This window comes from Haematobia irritans, chromosome 4 (genome assembly GCF_050003625.1).
Source record: "Haematobia irritans isolate KBUSLIRL chromosome 4, ASM5000362v1, whole genome shotgun sequence".
NCBI lineage: Eukaryota > Metazoa > Arthropoda > Insecta > Diptera > Muscidae > Haematobia > Haematobia irritans.
Window position 1 is genome coordinate 12,453,747 of NC_134400.1, and position 17,368 is coordinate 12,471,114.

General features: G+C 27.6%; 1 protein-coding gene across 4 annotated transcripts in view; it reads left to right on the top strand.

Annotated features, from left to right (window-relative positions):
* Window positions 1-17,368, top strand: part of ome (dipeptidyl peptidase 4 omega) — a 276,903-nt gene that overhangs the window by 158,713 nt on the left and 100,822 nt on the right. For 2 of the 4 annotated variants that reach the window (XM_075303725.1, XM_075303727.1), the window contains exon 1: window positions 4,317-4,651. The exons of 1 other annotated variant lie outside the window; for it this stretch is intronic. The gene's annotated coding sequence lies outside the window, so the exon portion shown is untranslated. Of the gene's footprint in view, window positions 1-4,316; window positions 4,652-4,809; window positions 4,943-17,368 lie in introns of those variants that run through there. One more of the 4 variants, XM_075303726.1, reaches the window with a different exon arrangement.

Genomic DNA, 17,368 nt, shown 5'->3' on the forward strand with positions numbered 1-17,368 from the left:
CTCTCACAATTTAGAAGAGCAAAAACCTCTTCAACACCTGTTGCTTAAACCATAGACTATAGACTTTAGATAGATGAGCCATGAGTGTCAAACTATTTTTGATAGTTCCGAAGATTAAGAATAAACGAGAAAAATAAGAGCACGCTTACAATCTCTTTCGTTTTCCTTTTTGTAGTTTGCCAATTTTACACAAAATTAGAACGTGTATGATGCAACAGAGGATTTATAAATAAATTAATATATTAAAAGTTCATATTTGAACAAAAAATTGTGACCAAAATCGCGAAAATACGAAATTTAATTTTGAGCAGCATTGCTCTTTACGAACAACACAAAAGCAAATGCACGAAAATTAATGTTTGGGACTGACTCTTTACGAAAAAATCAAAACGAAATGTCAGAAAATTAATTTTTGGAACTGACACATTTTTTTTAAAGAGAATAGTGGATCATCTATCTAAAGTCTATAGTCTATGGCTTAAACCACAAACTCTCTTTATTTCGCTTTAATTGCCCACTCATACCCCGTTCGACAGCACAATGTTTATGAATTATAATGAGAGATATCAAATAGCCAAATCAAATTAGATGAAGTCAAACTGCTGACCACAAGAAAGCAATGCGAAATTATGGCACGTTTTTAATTTTTTCACGTTTTATGTGTTTTGATTTCAATATCCGCTGTGGGTTTCTTTGATAGCAGAGAGTAACGAACGCGAAAACCTCCTCACCAAACAAACTAGCATTGCATAACATGGAGTGCTGGTATTTAAAGAGCACACATCAAAGCAAACAAAAAAACAACAACAACGTGCAATTATTTGATGTAAAGACACAAAACTGCAATACCAAAATAAACCCGATGCATTTTGTACGCTTGTTTGATGGTGGCGTAAAATCGAATCGAAAGTTTAATTTTGAAACTAAGCGCAGAAGAAGGTATTGCATTAAATCACATAGCAGAGCTTTGCATCTTCTCTACCAAAGCGATAGTACGCTTGCTTTCTTTTAAATACTGGATAATCAAACTGTGAGGGACTAAAAGAAAACACAGTAACCGTTTATTCAGAACATGAACATATGTAATTGTACAACACTGGCATCAGCTGTTTACATAAATTCAAACAAAAAAAAATGAATAAATTATTCAAATTGTAGCAAATATTTGCAAATGTTACTTTATAATTTACTTTATTGCTTTTTCTTGAACAAATTAATCGCAATAACGAACTATTATGAATCGAAGATAAGTCACTTTACGAAATATCAACTTGGCAGCACTGGCGAGATATTCTGGATAGACCACCAGGGTAACGATGTTCTGGATAGTTCGTACAAATATTTCATCTAGTACTAAAGTTTGTCAAATAAATATTTTTTTTATAATTTTTGTATGAATTTTTATGCTTTCTAGTGCTTGTCTAAAACAATTTCAATTCACAATTTTTCTAGATTGGATTTAGCATTTTTTCGACAAAATTTTAATAATTTGTACCATTTTATTAATTCTTATTCGGTTTTTAACCCATTTCAAGCAAAAAAAGTTAAAATTACACATTAGAAATATTAAAAAAGCTAGGTATAAAAAAATGTAATCAAAAGATCTTTCTGTTTAGTTGAAATAAAGTGGAAGAGCTTTTAACATTGTGCTTTAAGAAAAACTTCAAATTTTGTTTTTGCTGGGAGTAAATGAAAAAAATTAAAAACAAAATCTGATTTTTTTGCTTTTACAGAAAATACTTCATAAGAAAGGGGAATTTCGTTTGTCTAAAATTTCGTTGGGTAGGAAAATATATTTTCTTTGGGTGTATATAAAATTGAACTAAAACAAAAAAAATTTCGTAGACAAACTTATATTATTACATTTTGAGTGTTATTGTCGTGTGATGCCTATGGATCGTACAAAGAAATTTGAATTTTGACATTTTGTATAAAAATAAAAATTTGACAAAAATTTCTATAGAAATAAAATTTCGACAAAATTTTCTATAGAAATAAAATTTCGACAAAATTTTCTATAGAAATAAAATTTTGACAAAATTTTCTATAGAAATAAAATTTTGACAAAATTGTCAATAGAAATAAAATTTTGACAAAATTTCTATAGAAATAAAATTTTGACAAAAATTTCTATAGAAATAAAATTTCAACAAAATTTTCTATAGAAATAAAATTTTGACAAAATTAGAATTTTTGATTTTATTCGATCTTTCTATTGAATTTTGACAGAATTTTCTATAGAAATAAAATATCGACAAAATTTTCTATAGAAATAAAATTTTGACAAAGTTTTCTATAGAAATAAAATTCTGACAAAATTTTCTATAGAAATAAAATTTTCCAAAAATTTTATAGAATTAAACTTTTGGCAAAATTTTCTTTAGAAATAAAGTTAACGACAAAATTTTGCTACAGAAATATAATTTTGAAAGTATTTTTTTTTTTGGGTATATAAAATTGAACTAAAACAAGATAATTATTTTACAAAACAAAATTTACACACATTGGACTTTATTGTCCTGTATAGAGAACTATCTGGAACTAAAACAAAATAAAACAAGTAAGGAAAGTCTAAAGTCGGGCGGGCCCGACTATATTATACCCTGCACCACTTTGTAGATCTAAATTTTCGATACCATATCACATCCGTCAAATGTGTTGGGGGCTATATATAAAGCTTTGTCCCAAATACATACATTTAAAGATCACTCGAACTGGACAGAATTTTATAGACTTCTACAAACTCAATAGACACAATGTTAGTAAAAAATATGGGAACATTTAAATCTGAAGCAATTTTAAGGAAACTTCGCAAAAGTTTATTTATGATTTATCGCTCGATATATATGTATTAGAATTTTAGGAAAATTAGAGTCTTTTTTAAAAGTTTTCGACTAAGCAGTGGCGATTTTACAAGGAAAATGTTGGTATTTTGACAATTTTTGTCGAAATCAGAAAAACATATATATGGGAGCTATATCTAGATCTGAACCGATTTCAACCAAATTTGGCACGCATAGCTACAATGCTAATTCTACTCCCTGTGCAAAATTTCAACTAAATCGGAGTTAAAATTGGCTTCTGTGGTCATATGAGTGTAAATTGACGAAAGCTATATATGGGAGCTATATCTAAATCTGAACCGATTTCAACCAAATTTGGCACGCCTAGATACAATGCTAATTCTACTCCCTGTGCAAAATTTCAATTTAATCGGAGTAAAAGATTGGCCACTGTGGTCATATGAGTGTAAATCGGGCGAACGATATATATGGGAGCTATATCTAAATCTGAACCGATTTCAATAAAATTTGGCACACTTGACTAAAGTACTAATTGTTCTTCTTGTGCAAAATTTTAAGCAAATTAGGGTAAAACTCTGGCTTCTGGGGCCATATAAGTCCATATCGGGCGAAATATATATATATATATATATATATATATGGGAGCTATATCTAAATCTGAACCGATTTCTTCCAAAATCAATAGGTTTCTATTCTGAGCCAAAACACATACTTGAAGTCGATTGGACTAAAACTACGACCTAGACTTTGATTACAAAAATGTGTTCACGGACAGACAGACATGGGTATATCGACTCAGGAGCCCACCCACCCTGAGCATTTTTGCCAAAGACACCATGTGTCTATCTCGTCTCCTTCTGGGTGTTGCAAACATATGCACTAACTTATAATTGTTCCACAGTGTGACGCAGGGTATAGATACGTTTTTGAATGTTTTAATTTAGCACCTTTTTAACGATGGCTTTTTTTTTGTTCCGTGTAAATAATTATCTTAAGTTTTCAAATGATCAGACCACTGTGCATCATCAGCACACTCTCTGGAATGCTTTTCAATGTTCATTTGTTTATATTATATAAGATTATATCCACACAAATATTATTGAACGAACAACATTTGCTGATTATCTCTTAATCTCTATAAGCATGAAAATCACTCTCTTTTCTCAAATTCTCTTCCTATGTAAAGTTTCTCTCTCTCTCTTTGGGGTATTTGGAAAGTGTTTTTTGCTATTCGTTTACTGTTTTATGCTTTCGTATAACTGCCGCCACAACTAGCATTTGTTTGTGGATCATAAATGCACTCCATCCAAACAAGCAACACTACATACGTATACACTCGATTGGCTGTGTGGGTTATTGTTGTTGGTGTTGTTTTTAATAGGCAAAAAAATAATCGTCATAAAGTAGGGTGGTTGTTGGTGGGGGTAGCTCTAAGAGTTGTGTGTTCGTGAGTTGTTATTGTTTTTGTATTGCTTCCATCAACAGCAGCAGCTTCATGATTGTGGAGCTCGGCAGTTAGTTGCCAAAAGGTTTCGATTGTGAACGGTTGTTTAGTGCGGTGTCGTTGCAATTGAGACTGTGTTTATTTGTTCGTGTTTCGTCCATTTGTGTTTTTCCTAATTTCGTGTTTGTTTTTTGTACAACCTGCATTTTAACATAGGAAAACGAGAGGCGCGCCACTTAAAAAACCAGCAACAAACAAACATAAGAGACAATATAACAATTGTAGTACTGGCATATGTGCGTGTGTTGCTTTAGGCGCCCTCCGCCCCCTCCTCTTTTTCAGTGTGTGTGGTGCATAACCAAGTGGGAACCGAAAAGAAAGGTTTCAATTTCAAAGTGACAACGTAAGACAGCTTTTGATGTTGTTGTTGTTTTTTATTATTATAATTCTTTTTGAATTTTTCATCTGTTCATCAAGTGCGAGAGTTTAATTTGCGGTGGTTTTGTTTTGATTGCTTGCATATCTTTTAATGTGGTTTGTTTTTTGAGAAATAGAAAAAAATAAACGGAAAACACACTGGAAACAAATTAAATAAAAAATTAAAAAGACATTGTTCTTTGGTGTAAAATGTGAAATTGATTTTTTTTGTTCTCCTTCTCCGGTAAACCCGTTATGGTTGCAGTTGCTTGGCGGGGTATGTATGCAATCTGACAGTGGTTATTGGTAGCTAAGAAAACAACTTTTATCGTCAGCTTCATCGCGTTACCTTCATCGCCGATCTGTATAGTATCTCTACGATAACTCTACATGCTGCAGATTTCGTCATAAGCGAAGGGTTAAGCTCCGAATAAGTAAAAAATAATTATATATAAGCAAATAATTGTGTTATTATTATAACCTACCTTATGGGATGGGAGGATATACAAGCATTTATAGTGCATCGACACAGTGGTGTATCTTTGTGAAATTCTAAATCAATCTGATCCTATCTATCCAGTCGTCTGCTAGCTTTCAAAAACAAAAAATCAAACATCGACTTCAATTTTTTCCAGCAATACTATGAAACCTCTCAAACCTGGACAGACTGAAGAACGATTACCTCTCAAAAGTGAAACATTTTTTTTTGTAAGACGTTTGTTATCACATTACAATGAACCTCTCATACATGGACACCTCCCAAATGTGGACGAAATTAACCTTTTCACCGCCAAGCCTAAATTATATGAAGCCATTCGCATTGCCATTTATATTTTGAATGTTATTGTCGTGTTATGCAGATGGATCAAAAAAAGAAAATTGAAATTTTGACAAAATAAAATTAGTCAAAATTTTATTTCTGCAGAAAATTTTGTCAAAATTTTATCTCCATAGAAAATTTTGTCAAAATTTTATTTCTATAGAAAATTTTGAACAAATTTTATTTATAGAAAATTTTGTCAAAATTTTATTTCTATAGAAAATTTTGAACAAATTTTATTTATAGAAAATTTTGTCCAAATTTTATTTCTATAGAAAATTTTGTCCCACTTTTATTTCTATAGAAAATTTTGTCAAAATTTTATTTCTATAGAAATTTTTGTCAACATTTTATTTTTATAGAAAAATTAATTAAAATTTTATTACTATAGAAAATTTTTTCAAAATGTTATTTCTATAGAAAAGTTTGACAAAAAATAATTTTTATAGAAATTCTATTAAAATTTTATATCTATAGAAATTTTATCAAAATCTTACTTTATAGAAAATTTTGTCAAAATTTTATTTCCATAGAAAATTTTGTCCAAATTTTATTTTTTATAGAAAATGTTGTCAAAATGTTATTTCAATAGAAAATTTTGACAAAAATTAATTTTCATAGAAATTCTATTCAAATTTTAAATCTATAGAAAATTTTATCAAAATCTTACTCTATAGAAAATTTTGTCAAAATTGTATTTCTATAGAAAATTTTGTCCAAATTTTTTTTTATACCCACCACCATAGAATGGTGACGGGGGTATAATAAGTTTGTCATTCCGTTTGTAACACATCGAAATATCGATTTCCGACTATATAAAGTATATATATTCTTGATCAGGGAGAAATTCTAAGACGATATAACGATGTCCGTCTGTCCGTCTGTCTGTCTGTTGTAATCACGCTACAGTCTTCAATAATGAAGCAATAGTGCTGAAATTTTGCACAAACTCGTCTTTTGTCTGCAGGCAGGTCAAGTTCGAAGATGGGCTATATCGGTCCAGGTTTTGATATAGTCCCCATATAAACCGACCTCCCGATTTGGGGTCTTTGGCTTATAGAAATCGTAGTTTTTATCCAATTTGCTTGAAATTTGAAATCTAGAGGTATTTTATGACCACAAAGAGGTGTGCCAAAAATGGTGAGTATCGGTCCATATTTTGGTATAACCCCCATATAGACCGATCTCCCGATTTTACTTCTTGGGCTTATAGAAACCACAGTTTTTATCCAATTTACCGTAAATTGGAAATCGAGAGGTACTTTAGAACCGTAAAGAGGTGTGCCAAAAATGGTGAGCATCGGTCCATGTTTCGGTATGATCCCCATATAAACCGACCTCCCGATTTGGGGTCTTGGGCTTATAGAAACCGTAGTTTTTATCCAATTTGCCTGAAATTGAAAATCTAGAGGTACTTGAGGACCATCAAAAGGTGTGCCGAAAATTGTCCATATCGTTCCATGTTTTGGTATAGCCCCCATATAGGCCGATCTCCCGATTTTACATCTTGGGTTTATAGAATCCGTAGTTTATATACAATTTGTCTGAAATTGGAAATTTATAGGTATTTTAGAACCATAAAGAGGTGTGCCACAAATGGTGAGTATCGGTCCATGTTTTGGTATAGCCCCCATATAGAGCGAAATCGGGAATCTAGAGGTATTTTCTTATAAATCCAGAATCTGATATAGTCCTCATAGGTGAAATCTTTAAATTTATCTTCGGGAAGTGTCCTCAAGCCCTCCTGAAATTTCAAAGGAAACCCTAATATTTGGTTCATGGTGGTGGGTATTTAAGATTCGGCCCGGCCGAACTTACTGCTGTATATACTTGTTTAAAATATAGTCGACCATTACAATGTGCGGAATGTATGAGTACTCTTCACTATCATTATCCCAAAACCAAAAACTTCAACTCGTCTTGTCTTATAGGAAAAATAACATATTTTCTTCACAATAAATTTTGATTTGTTTAATTTCGTGTACATAGATACAACACCATGGACGCAGGGTCATACACAGCTGCTCTGTCGTTTATTTTGTTGAGCGCAATCCAGATGTTACTGGTTGTATATTTTACATTATAAACCAAGCTAATGATGTATTTTGTAATGAATTATATAAAGTATGTTTAAAAAAGTTTTTCTCACTATATAATTAGCTTCCCGTAGAAGGAAATATTTTTTTTTTTACATTTGGGCGACACTTTAATTAGTAAATAGGTGCATTTTAAATATGAATCTGCAAGAAAACTTAATTTTATCGAGCTAACTGCTTCTTCGTCGTCAAAGGGTTAAAATACACAAAGAACTAATTCGGATTAGTCACTATAACATCATAGAATATCCCTCATATGTTACCAGATTTTGTTTTATTATGCATAGCACTGTATATGTGTCGCTCATTGTTGTGTAAAGATTATTTTTGTTTTTTTTTTTTGTTAATATAAACAATCGTAATCGTCCACTTTGTGTTCAGCAAAAATATTGGGAAAAAAATAATGAAGATGGGAGATTGTCTCGCATAATACAAAATGTTTCAGTTACGATGTTCAATACAATTCAATTTCATTTTTTTTAACCAAAACTCACAAATAATATTAAACAACAACAATAGAAGAGTTGAATTAAACTCTTCTATTGTTGTTGCTCATATAAGTACTCTTTAATTGAGTACCCATAAAAAAACACAAAACAAATTATAAATATTATTATAAAAAATAATTCATGATAAAAAATCCAAAATCTGCAGAAAATTCTTTAGAAAAAAATCCAAGAAACCTAAACAACAATTGATAAATCTTTGAGAAACAACAAATAACACTCCCATTCCATACACAATGCAAACGCTGTGCGATAAACTGCATGCTTAAAGCATTGACCCATACACTCACACCTACACAAGTAGAGTAGACTTCGTATATACAGGTATACGCCTGAGTGTTTTGTATGAAAGTGAAATGAGCATTAGTCATTGAACTGACCACAGATCAGGGATGGAAAATGCAATACTATAGTACTTTTTTCAATACTTTTTCAACCTGGCCAGTACCGCAGTACCCCCGCGAATGATTTAGTACCTTTTGTGTAGACATTTTTCGATGTCTACACAAAATATCAGATTTATGGTACAATAGTTTTGACAAAATATTTTAATATTTTGAGAAAGTCTTTAACAAACTTATTTGCTAATAGTCTTTTACAAATTCGGCAAAACCGACATGCGGGAAGAAAATCTCGATTTTGTATGAATTTCAGGACTGTTTTAGTCGAAAAAAGCAAGCGATTATATATTACGCTTCCACACGAACCCTTTCTAAGAAGGTAGCGATCGCGTCCTAAAATACGGTCACGGTCGAAACTTGAGACAAAAAAAATATAACAATATTTGGAGAAAATCTTACCAAAAACTGCAAAAAAAAAACAAGTATATACGGCCATAAGTCCGGCCAGGCCGAAGCTTATGTACCCTGGATTGCGTAGATACTTCTACGGAAGACTGTCATCCACAATCGAATTACTTGGGTTGCGGTAACACTTGCCGATGGCAAGGTATCTTAAAACTTCCTAACACCGTCTTCTAAATTACAAGGTAGTCCATACGTAGTATATATTAAACTAAAAAAACCGATTAAATACGTATATAATTAAGTTTAAAGTTTCTATAGAAATAAAATTTTGACAACATTTTCTATAGAAGTAAAATTTGGAAAAAAAATTTCTATAGAAATAAAATTTGCAAAAATTTTTCTATAGAAATAAAATTTTGACAAAATTTTCTATAGAAATAAAATTTTGACAACATTTTCTATAGAAGTAAAATTTGGAAAAAAATTTCTATAGAAATAAAATTTGCAAAAATTTTTCTATAGAAATAAAATTTTGACAAAATTTTCTATAGAAATAAAATTTGGAAAAAATTTTCTATAGAAATAAAATTTGGAAAAAATTTTCTATAGAAATAAAATTTTGACAAAATTTTCTATAGAAATAACATTTTGACAATGTTTTCCATAAAAATAAAATTTTGGTAGATTATTTTTGGCTCGAGTGGCAAACCATGAATATGAACCAATATGGACCAATTTTTGTGTGATTGGGGATCGGCTATATATAACTATAGACCGATATGGACCAATTTTGGCATGGATATTAGCGGCCTTATACTAACACCACGTTGCAAATTTCAACCGGATCGGATGAATTTTGCTCCTTCAAGAGGCTCCGGAGATCAAATCTGGGGAACGGTTTATATGGGGGCTATATATAATTATGGACCGATATGGACCAATTCTTGTGTGTTTGTTAGAGACCACATTCTAACACCATGTTCCAAATTTCTACCGGATCGGATGAATTTTGCTCCTCCAAGAGGCTCCGGAGGACAAATCTGGGAATCTATATATATGGGGACTATATATAATTATGGACCGATATGGACCAATTTTCGCATGGTCATTAGAGAACATATACCAACATCATGTACCAAATTTCAGCCGCATCGGATGAAAATTTCGTTTCTTAGAGGCTCCGCAAGCCAAATCGGGGGATCGGTTTATATGGGGGCTATATATAATTATGGACCGATGTGGACCAATTTTTGCATGGTTGTTAGAGACCATATATTAACACCATGTACCAAATTTCAGCCGGATCGGATGAAATTTGCTTCTCTTAGAGCAATCGCAAGCCAAATTTGGGGGTCCGTTTATATGGGGGCTATACGTAAAAGTGGACCGATATGGCCCATTTGCAATAGCATCCGACCTACATCAATAACAACTACTTGTGCCAAGTTTCTAGTCGATAGATTGTTTCGTTCGGAAGTTAGCGTGATTTCAACAGACGGACGGACATGCTCAGATCGACTCAGAATTTCACCACGACCCAGAATATATATACTTTATGGGGTCTTAGAGTAATATTTCGATGTGTTGCAAACGGAATGACAAAGTTAATATACCCCCATCCTATGATGGAGGGTATAAAAATATTATTTTACAAAAATTTATTTCTTCAGAAAGTTTTGTCAAAATTTTATTTCTTCAAAAAATTTTGTCAAAATTTTTTCTCTTTTGGAAAATTTTGTCAAAATTTTATTTTATTTATTTTCAATATTTTATTTCTATAGAAAATTGTGTCAAAATTTTATTTCTATAGAAAATTTTCTCAAAAATTTATCTTCAGAAAATTTATGAAATTTTATTTTCATTAAAATTCAGTCTAAAGGAACTCTTGACAATTATCTTCCAAGGGAATAATTTTTGTAGAAATTTAGAGAAGAGTACTTTTTCGCTCAAAAAATACCTTTTTTGTACTTTCTTAAAAATTGTATTTTCCAACCCTGCCACAGATAGGTGTGGATGGAGAGAAGCTCTTGTCTATTGAGGTGGAGAGTTTGTGTAAAGATGTCGCTGACAAGATGTCACAGCTTATGGTACATCAACAACAACGACAAGTGTCTATTAAGCAATAATATCTGCTTTTTTAATTAAATGAAATTCAAAGGTGTTAAATAATTTAGTAAACATGCTACGAAAATACTTTCTAATTTGGAATTTAAAATATTAAAAAGTAAAGAAGAAAGCTAAATTAAAATTAAAATATCCCAGCCACAAATATTGCAAACATTTATTTTAAAGCGGGATGGAAATAAAATTATGAAAAAGTTTTCTATAGAAATAAAGTTTTGACCAAATTATCTACAGAAATAAAATTTTGCCAAAAATTTTCTATAGAAATAAAATTTTGCAAAAATTTTCTATAGAAATAAAATTTTGCCAAAAAATTTCTATAGAAATAAAATTTTGCAAAAATTTTCTATAGAAATAAAATTTTGACAAAATATTCTATAGAAATAAAATTTTCACAAAATTTTCTATAGAAATAAAATTTTGACAAAATTTTCAATAGAAATAAACTTTTTACAACATTTTCGATAGAAATAAAATTTGGACAGAATTTTCTATATAAATAAAATTTTGACAAAGTTTCCTATAGAAAGAAAATTTTGACAAAATTTTCTATATAAATAAAATTTTATCTAATTTTACAATTTTGACAAAATTTTCTATAGAAATAAAATTTTTACAACATTTTCTATAGAAATAAAATTTTGCAAAAATTTTCTATAGAAATAAAATTTTGATAAAATTTTCTATAGAAATAAAATTTTGACAAAATTTTCTATAGAAATAAACTTTTTACAACATTTTCTATAGAAATAAAATTTTGACAAAATTTTCTATAGAAATAAAATTTTGACAAAATATTCTATAGAAATAAAATTTTGACAAAATTTTCTATAGAAATAAAATTTTGGCCAAATTTTCTATAGAAATAAAATTTTTACAAAATTTTCTATAGAAATAAAATTTTTACAAAATGTTCTATAGAAATAAAATTTTCACGAAATTTTCTATAGAAATAAAATTTTCACAAAATTTTCTATAGAAATAAAATTTTGACAAAATTTTCAATAGAAATAAACTTTTTACAACATTTTCGATAGAAATAAAATGTGGACAGAATTTTCTATATAAATAAAATTTTGACCAAATTTTCTATAGAAATAAAATTTTGAAAAAATATTCTATAGAAATAAAATTTTGACAAAATTTTCTATAGAAATAAAATTTTGACAAAATTTTCTATAGAGATAAAATTTTGACCAAATTTTTTATAGAAATAAACTTTTCTATAGAAATAAAATTTTGACAAAATTTTCTATAGAAATAAAATTTTGAGAAAATTTTCTATATAAATAAAATTTTGAGAAAATTTTCTATAGAAATAAAATTTTGAATAAATATTCTATAGAAATAAAATTTTGAATAAATATTCTATAGAAATAAAATTTTGACAAAATTTTCTATAGAAATAAAATTTTGACAAAGTTTCCTATAGAAATAAAATTTTGCAAAACCTTTCTATAGAAATAAAATTTTGACAATATTTTCTATAGAAATAAAATTCTGATAAAGTTAGTTTCCTATAGAAATAAAATTTTGCAAAACTTTTCTATAGAAATAAAATTTGGACAGAATTTTCTATATAAATAAGTTGTTTACAAAATTTTCTATTATGGTTTTATTTTCTTTCAAAATTTTCTCCATCCTCGAACTTTTCCATTTGCATTGTGTGTTAGGTCATAAAACAAGACAGTGGAATGAATAAATTTAAACCACACAATCGGTAATTATGTCAAGTTCATGATACATTTCGTGTCGTATAAATTTGGTCAATGACAATTCTCAAGGGGTTAAATAATTAAATGATGCCATTTTCCCTTTCAATTTCTTTTGAGAATTAAAAGTATGTTTGAACGACGTAATTACTTTTATTGTGTTTTGGAATTTGTTTAGAAGGTCAAGGCTGGAGATGTGATGAGACCAAAGGAAAAATAATTGTGTTATGCACTATTGGTGAATTAATTGGTTTTTTATATATACACATTTTGTGTAATCCAATATTTGCAAAAAAATGATCAAATAAAAGTGAAAATAATATGGTCAATATTTCATAGTATTACAATCATCACAATATTCCTCATCAAGTAGGGATAGCAGACTACATAAAAAATTGCATATTTTGTTCTATATGGTTTAACTAGGAAAAAAATTATGAAGGCAAACACTACAACTAAGTCCGTCCGTCTGTCTATCTCGGAGCTGACTGATTTTTACTTCCACCATGATTGGGCATATGGAAATCGAAAGTAAACTTTTAAATCTCTAATAAAGAAATATATATTGGCGTATTTGTTTATATAAACAAATTTAGATATTTATACCACAAAAACAAATAAGTTTAAATATGTTTCCTTATATTTTTTTGTACTATTCATATTCGTTCATATTTATACAAGTGCTTGTTAACCTATGTTATGTACGGTTCATTCAATTCCAATATAATAACCAACACACCCCTAACGTCATTATCATTATTATATAAAAAATTAACATTGTGTGATATGTGTGTTTTAATTTTTAATGCATAATTCTTACTTGTGAGTTTATTGATATGTGAAATGTGAATAACTGAAGCAAAATAATTAGCCATAATTCTGGGAAACCAATATGACATTTTCACTGAATATGTGACATCAACCAATTCGTTCCGAAAATTCATCAATTAAATTTTATTCCTATAGAAAATTTTATCAAAATTTTATTTCTATAGAAAATTTTGTCAAAATTTTATTTCTATAGAAAATTTTGTCAAAATTTTATTTCTGTAGAAAATTTTATCAAAATTTTATTTCTCTAGAAAATTCTGTTTTTATTTTTTTTTTTTTAGAAAATTTTGTCAAAATTTTATTTGTATAAAAATTTTGGCAAAAATTAATTTAGATAGAAAATTTTGTCAAAATTTTATTTCTATAGAAAATTTCTAAAAAAATTAATTTCAATAGAAAATTTTTGCAAAATTGTATATTGAAAATTTTTGAAAATGTTATTTCTATAGAAAATTTTGCAAAATTTCATTTCTATAGAAAATTTTGCAAAATTTCATTTCTATAGAAAATGTTTGCAAAATTTTATTTCTATAGAAAATTTTTGAAAATTTTTATTTTTTCCTTTTCATGTTGGCCTGATACTGAAACAGGCAATTAACGTCCAAGTGCATGATATTTCAATTCACAATTATTATTTGAGCTTATTTGTCCATAAAAGCTCGAATAATAATTGTGAATTAAAAAATTTTATTTCTATAGAAAATTTTCCAAAATTTAAATTCTATAGGAAATTTTATTAAAATTTTATTTCTATAGAAACTTTTGTCAAAATTTTATTTCTATAGAAACTTTTGTCAAAATTTTATTTCTATAGAAAATTTTGTCAACATTTTATTTCTATAGAAAATTTCAAAAAAAAATTATTTTTATAGAAAATTTTGTCAAAATTTTATTTGTATAAAAAATTTTGGAAAAATTTTATTTCTCTACAAAAATTTTCTCAATTTTTTTTAATAAATTTTGTCCAAACTTTATTTCTATAGAAAATTTTGTTACAATTTTATTTCTATAGAAAATTTCCTAAATTTTTTTATCTATAGAAAATTTTGTCAACATTTTATTTCTAAAAAAATAAAATTTTCCATAGAAGAATTTTGTCAAAATTTTATTTTTATAGAAAATTTTGCGAACTTTAATTTCTATAGGAAATTTTATTAAAATTTTATTTCTATAGAAGCTTTTGTCAAAATTTTATTTCTATAGAAAATTTTGTCAACATTTTATTTCTATAGAAAATTTCATAAAAATTTTATTTTTATAGAAAATTTTGTCAAAATATTATTTGTATAAAAAATTTTGTAAAAATTTTATTTGTATAAAAAATTTTGTAAAAATTTTATTTCTCTACAAAAATTTTCTTAATTTTTTTTCTAATAAATTTTGTCTAAATTTTATTTCTATAGAAACTGTTGTTACAATTTTATTTCTATAGAAAATTTTCTAAATTTTCAACATTTTATTTCTATAGAAATAACATTTTCTTCTAAGGAAAATTTTGTCAAAATTTTATTTTTATAGAAAATTTTGCCAAAATTTTATTTCTAAAAAAAATTTTTTCATTTTAATTTGTATAGAAAATTATGTCAAAATTTTTTTTCAATAGAAAATTTTATTTCTATAGAAAATTTTGTCAAAATTTTATTTCTCTCAAAATTTAATTTCCATAGAAAATTTTGTGAAAACTTAATTTCGATGCAAAATTTTGTCAAAATTTTATTTCTATAGAAAATTTTGCAAAATTTCATTTCTATAGGAAATTTTTGAAAATGTTGTTTCTATTTCTCTAGAAAATTTTGTCAAAATATTATTTCCATAGAACTTTTTTTTTTAATTTTATTTCTCTAAAAAATTGGTCAATATTTTATTTCTATAGGAATTTTGTCAAGATTTTATGTCTATAGAAAATTTTGTCAATTTTTTAAATTAATATTAAGATAAATATTTTTATTACATTTTTCTACTTTATCCTTAAATCGGCTGGTCCTTTCAGCTGTGAAGAAATTTGTTGGGTTCTCTATTAGTAGTAGTAGTTAAGGACAATAGGAATCTGGTAGAATTGTTTTGTCCTACGAAAGAAAAAATTTCTCTGAGAAATAAAATTTTTTATTAGGTTTTCATTAGTTTTGCTCAAATCAAATGGTCCCATAAATATTGAATTAATTACTTAAATTCCCTAATAGTAGTTGGGGATAGTAGGAATATCGTTCTCCAGTAGTAGTTGGGAACGTTAGGAATACCGTTAAATTGATTAAATACTCCACCTGTTACACCCTCTGGCCCATAAAATTTTGCCCTTCCGGCAAGAGCACAAAATAAAATGCATTTTCATGAGCCACCAAACAGACAAAAGTTAAAAAGAACAAACAAAAAAAACATTATTTGACGCCAACAACTCTTTGTTATTCTTTGCAACCACTTTTTCATGGAGGATTGCGTTTTACTTTCTTTTTTAATATGTTTTCTATTCACAGGCTTTATTTGAATACATTTTTTGTGTGATATATTTGGATTTTTTTTTGGGGGATTTTCTTCTCGTCGCAGAAAATACGACAAAGTGTGATGAGATGGTATTGTATAAATGCGTGTCTAACCATTTTCTCTATTATGTGTTATGTTTCGGAAAACTATAGAAGGGAAATTGAAGAAGGAAAATATATAAACAAACACAAAATTTTTTTGTTCTTTTTTTGTGGTGTTACCCACATACATATGTTAAGGATACAAAAATCCTTTCTATTTAACTAACTACTAGATGAGGATGTGCATAGTTTTGTTTTTTGTTTTTCTTCTTTTTTCTGTTTTTTATTCAAAGTGTTTTGCATTTCAACCATCATCCATTTGGGTTTTGTTAGGGGGTTTCCCAGCTTAACCACATAGGCTGTAGTAATAGAAAAAAACTGTATGCAAATTTAAATAAAAAAATAATGTGAACACAGGGTTTCTTATTGTATAATTTCAGAAAAAAAAACACACAAACAAAAAGGATGCATTTATTTAAAGGATTTATTAAAAGGTCATGAGTGTATGGAATTAATCTTTTATTCAATATCAACGGCCATGAAAATTTCATTAGCACTAGAATAAAAAAATATGTCATTATTTACCCCAGAGATTAGATTAAGTGGCTGCCTGTTGGAATTACGGTTGCCTCAGTTGGTAGAATTCTACCAAACTTGGTAAATTTTTTTATTGTTTGATAGATTGGTAGAATTCTTGACGTTTTGGTAACTTTGGAAAGTATTCCTCTTCTAGAAACAAAATTTTGACAACATTTTCCATAGAAATAAAATTTTGACAAAAATATTCTATAGAAATAAAATTTTGAGAATATATTCTAGAGAAATGCATTTTTGACAAAATTTTCTATAAAAATAAAATTTTTACAAAATTTTCTATAGAAATAACATTTTGCAAAAATTTTCTATAGAAATAACATTTTGCAAAAATTTTCTATAGAAATAAAATTTTGCAAAAAATTTCTATAGAAATAAAATTTTGATAAAATTTTCACAGAAATAAAATTTTGATAAAATTTTCATAGAAATAAAATTTTGATAAAATTTTCTTAGAAATAAATGTTTCCAAACATTTTCTATAGAAATAAAATTTTGACAACTTTTTCTATAGAAATTTTGACAAAAAATTCTATAGAAATACAATTCTGACAAAATTTTCTATAAAAATAATATTTTCTTTAGAAATAAAATTTTGACAAAATTTTATATAGAAATAAAATTTTGACAAAATTTTCTAGAGAAATAAATTTTTGACAACATTTTCTATAGATATAACATACAATTTTGATAACATTTTCTTAGAAATAAAAGTTTGCAAAAAATTTCTTAAAAAATACAATTTTGACAAATAT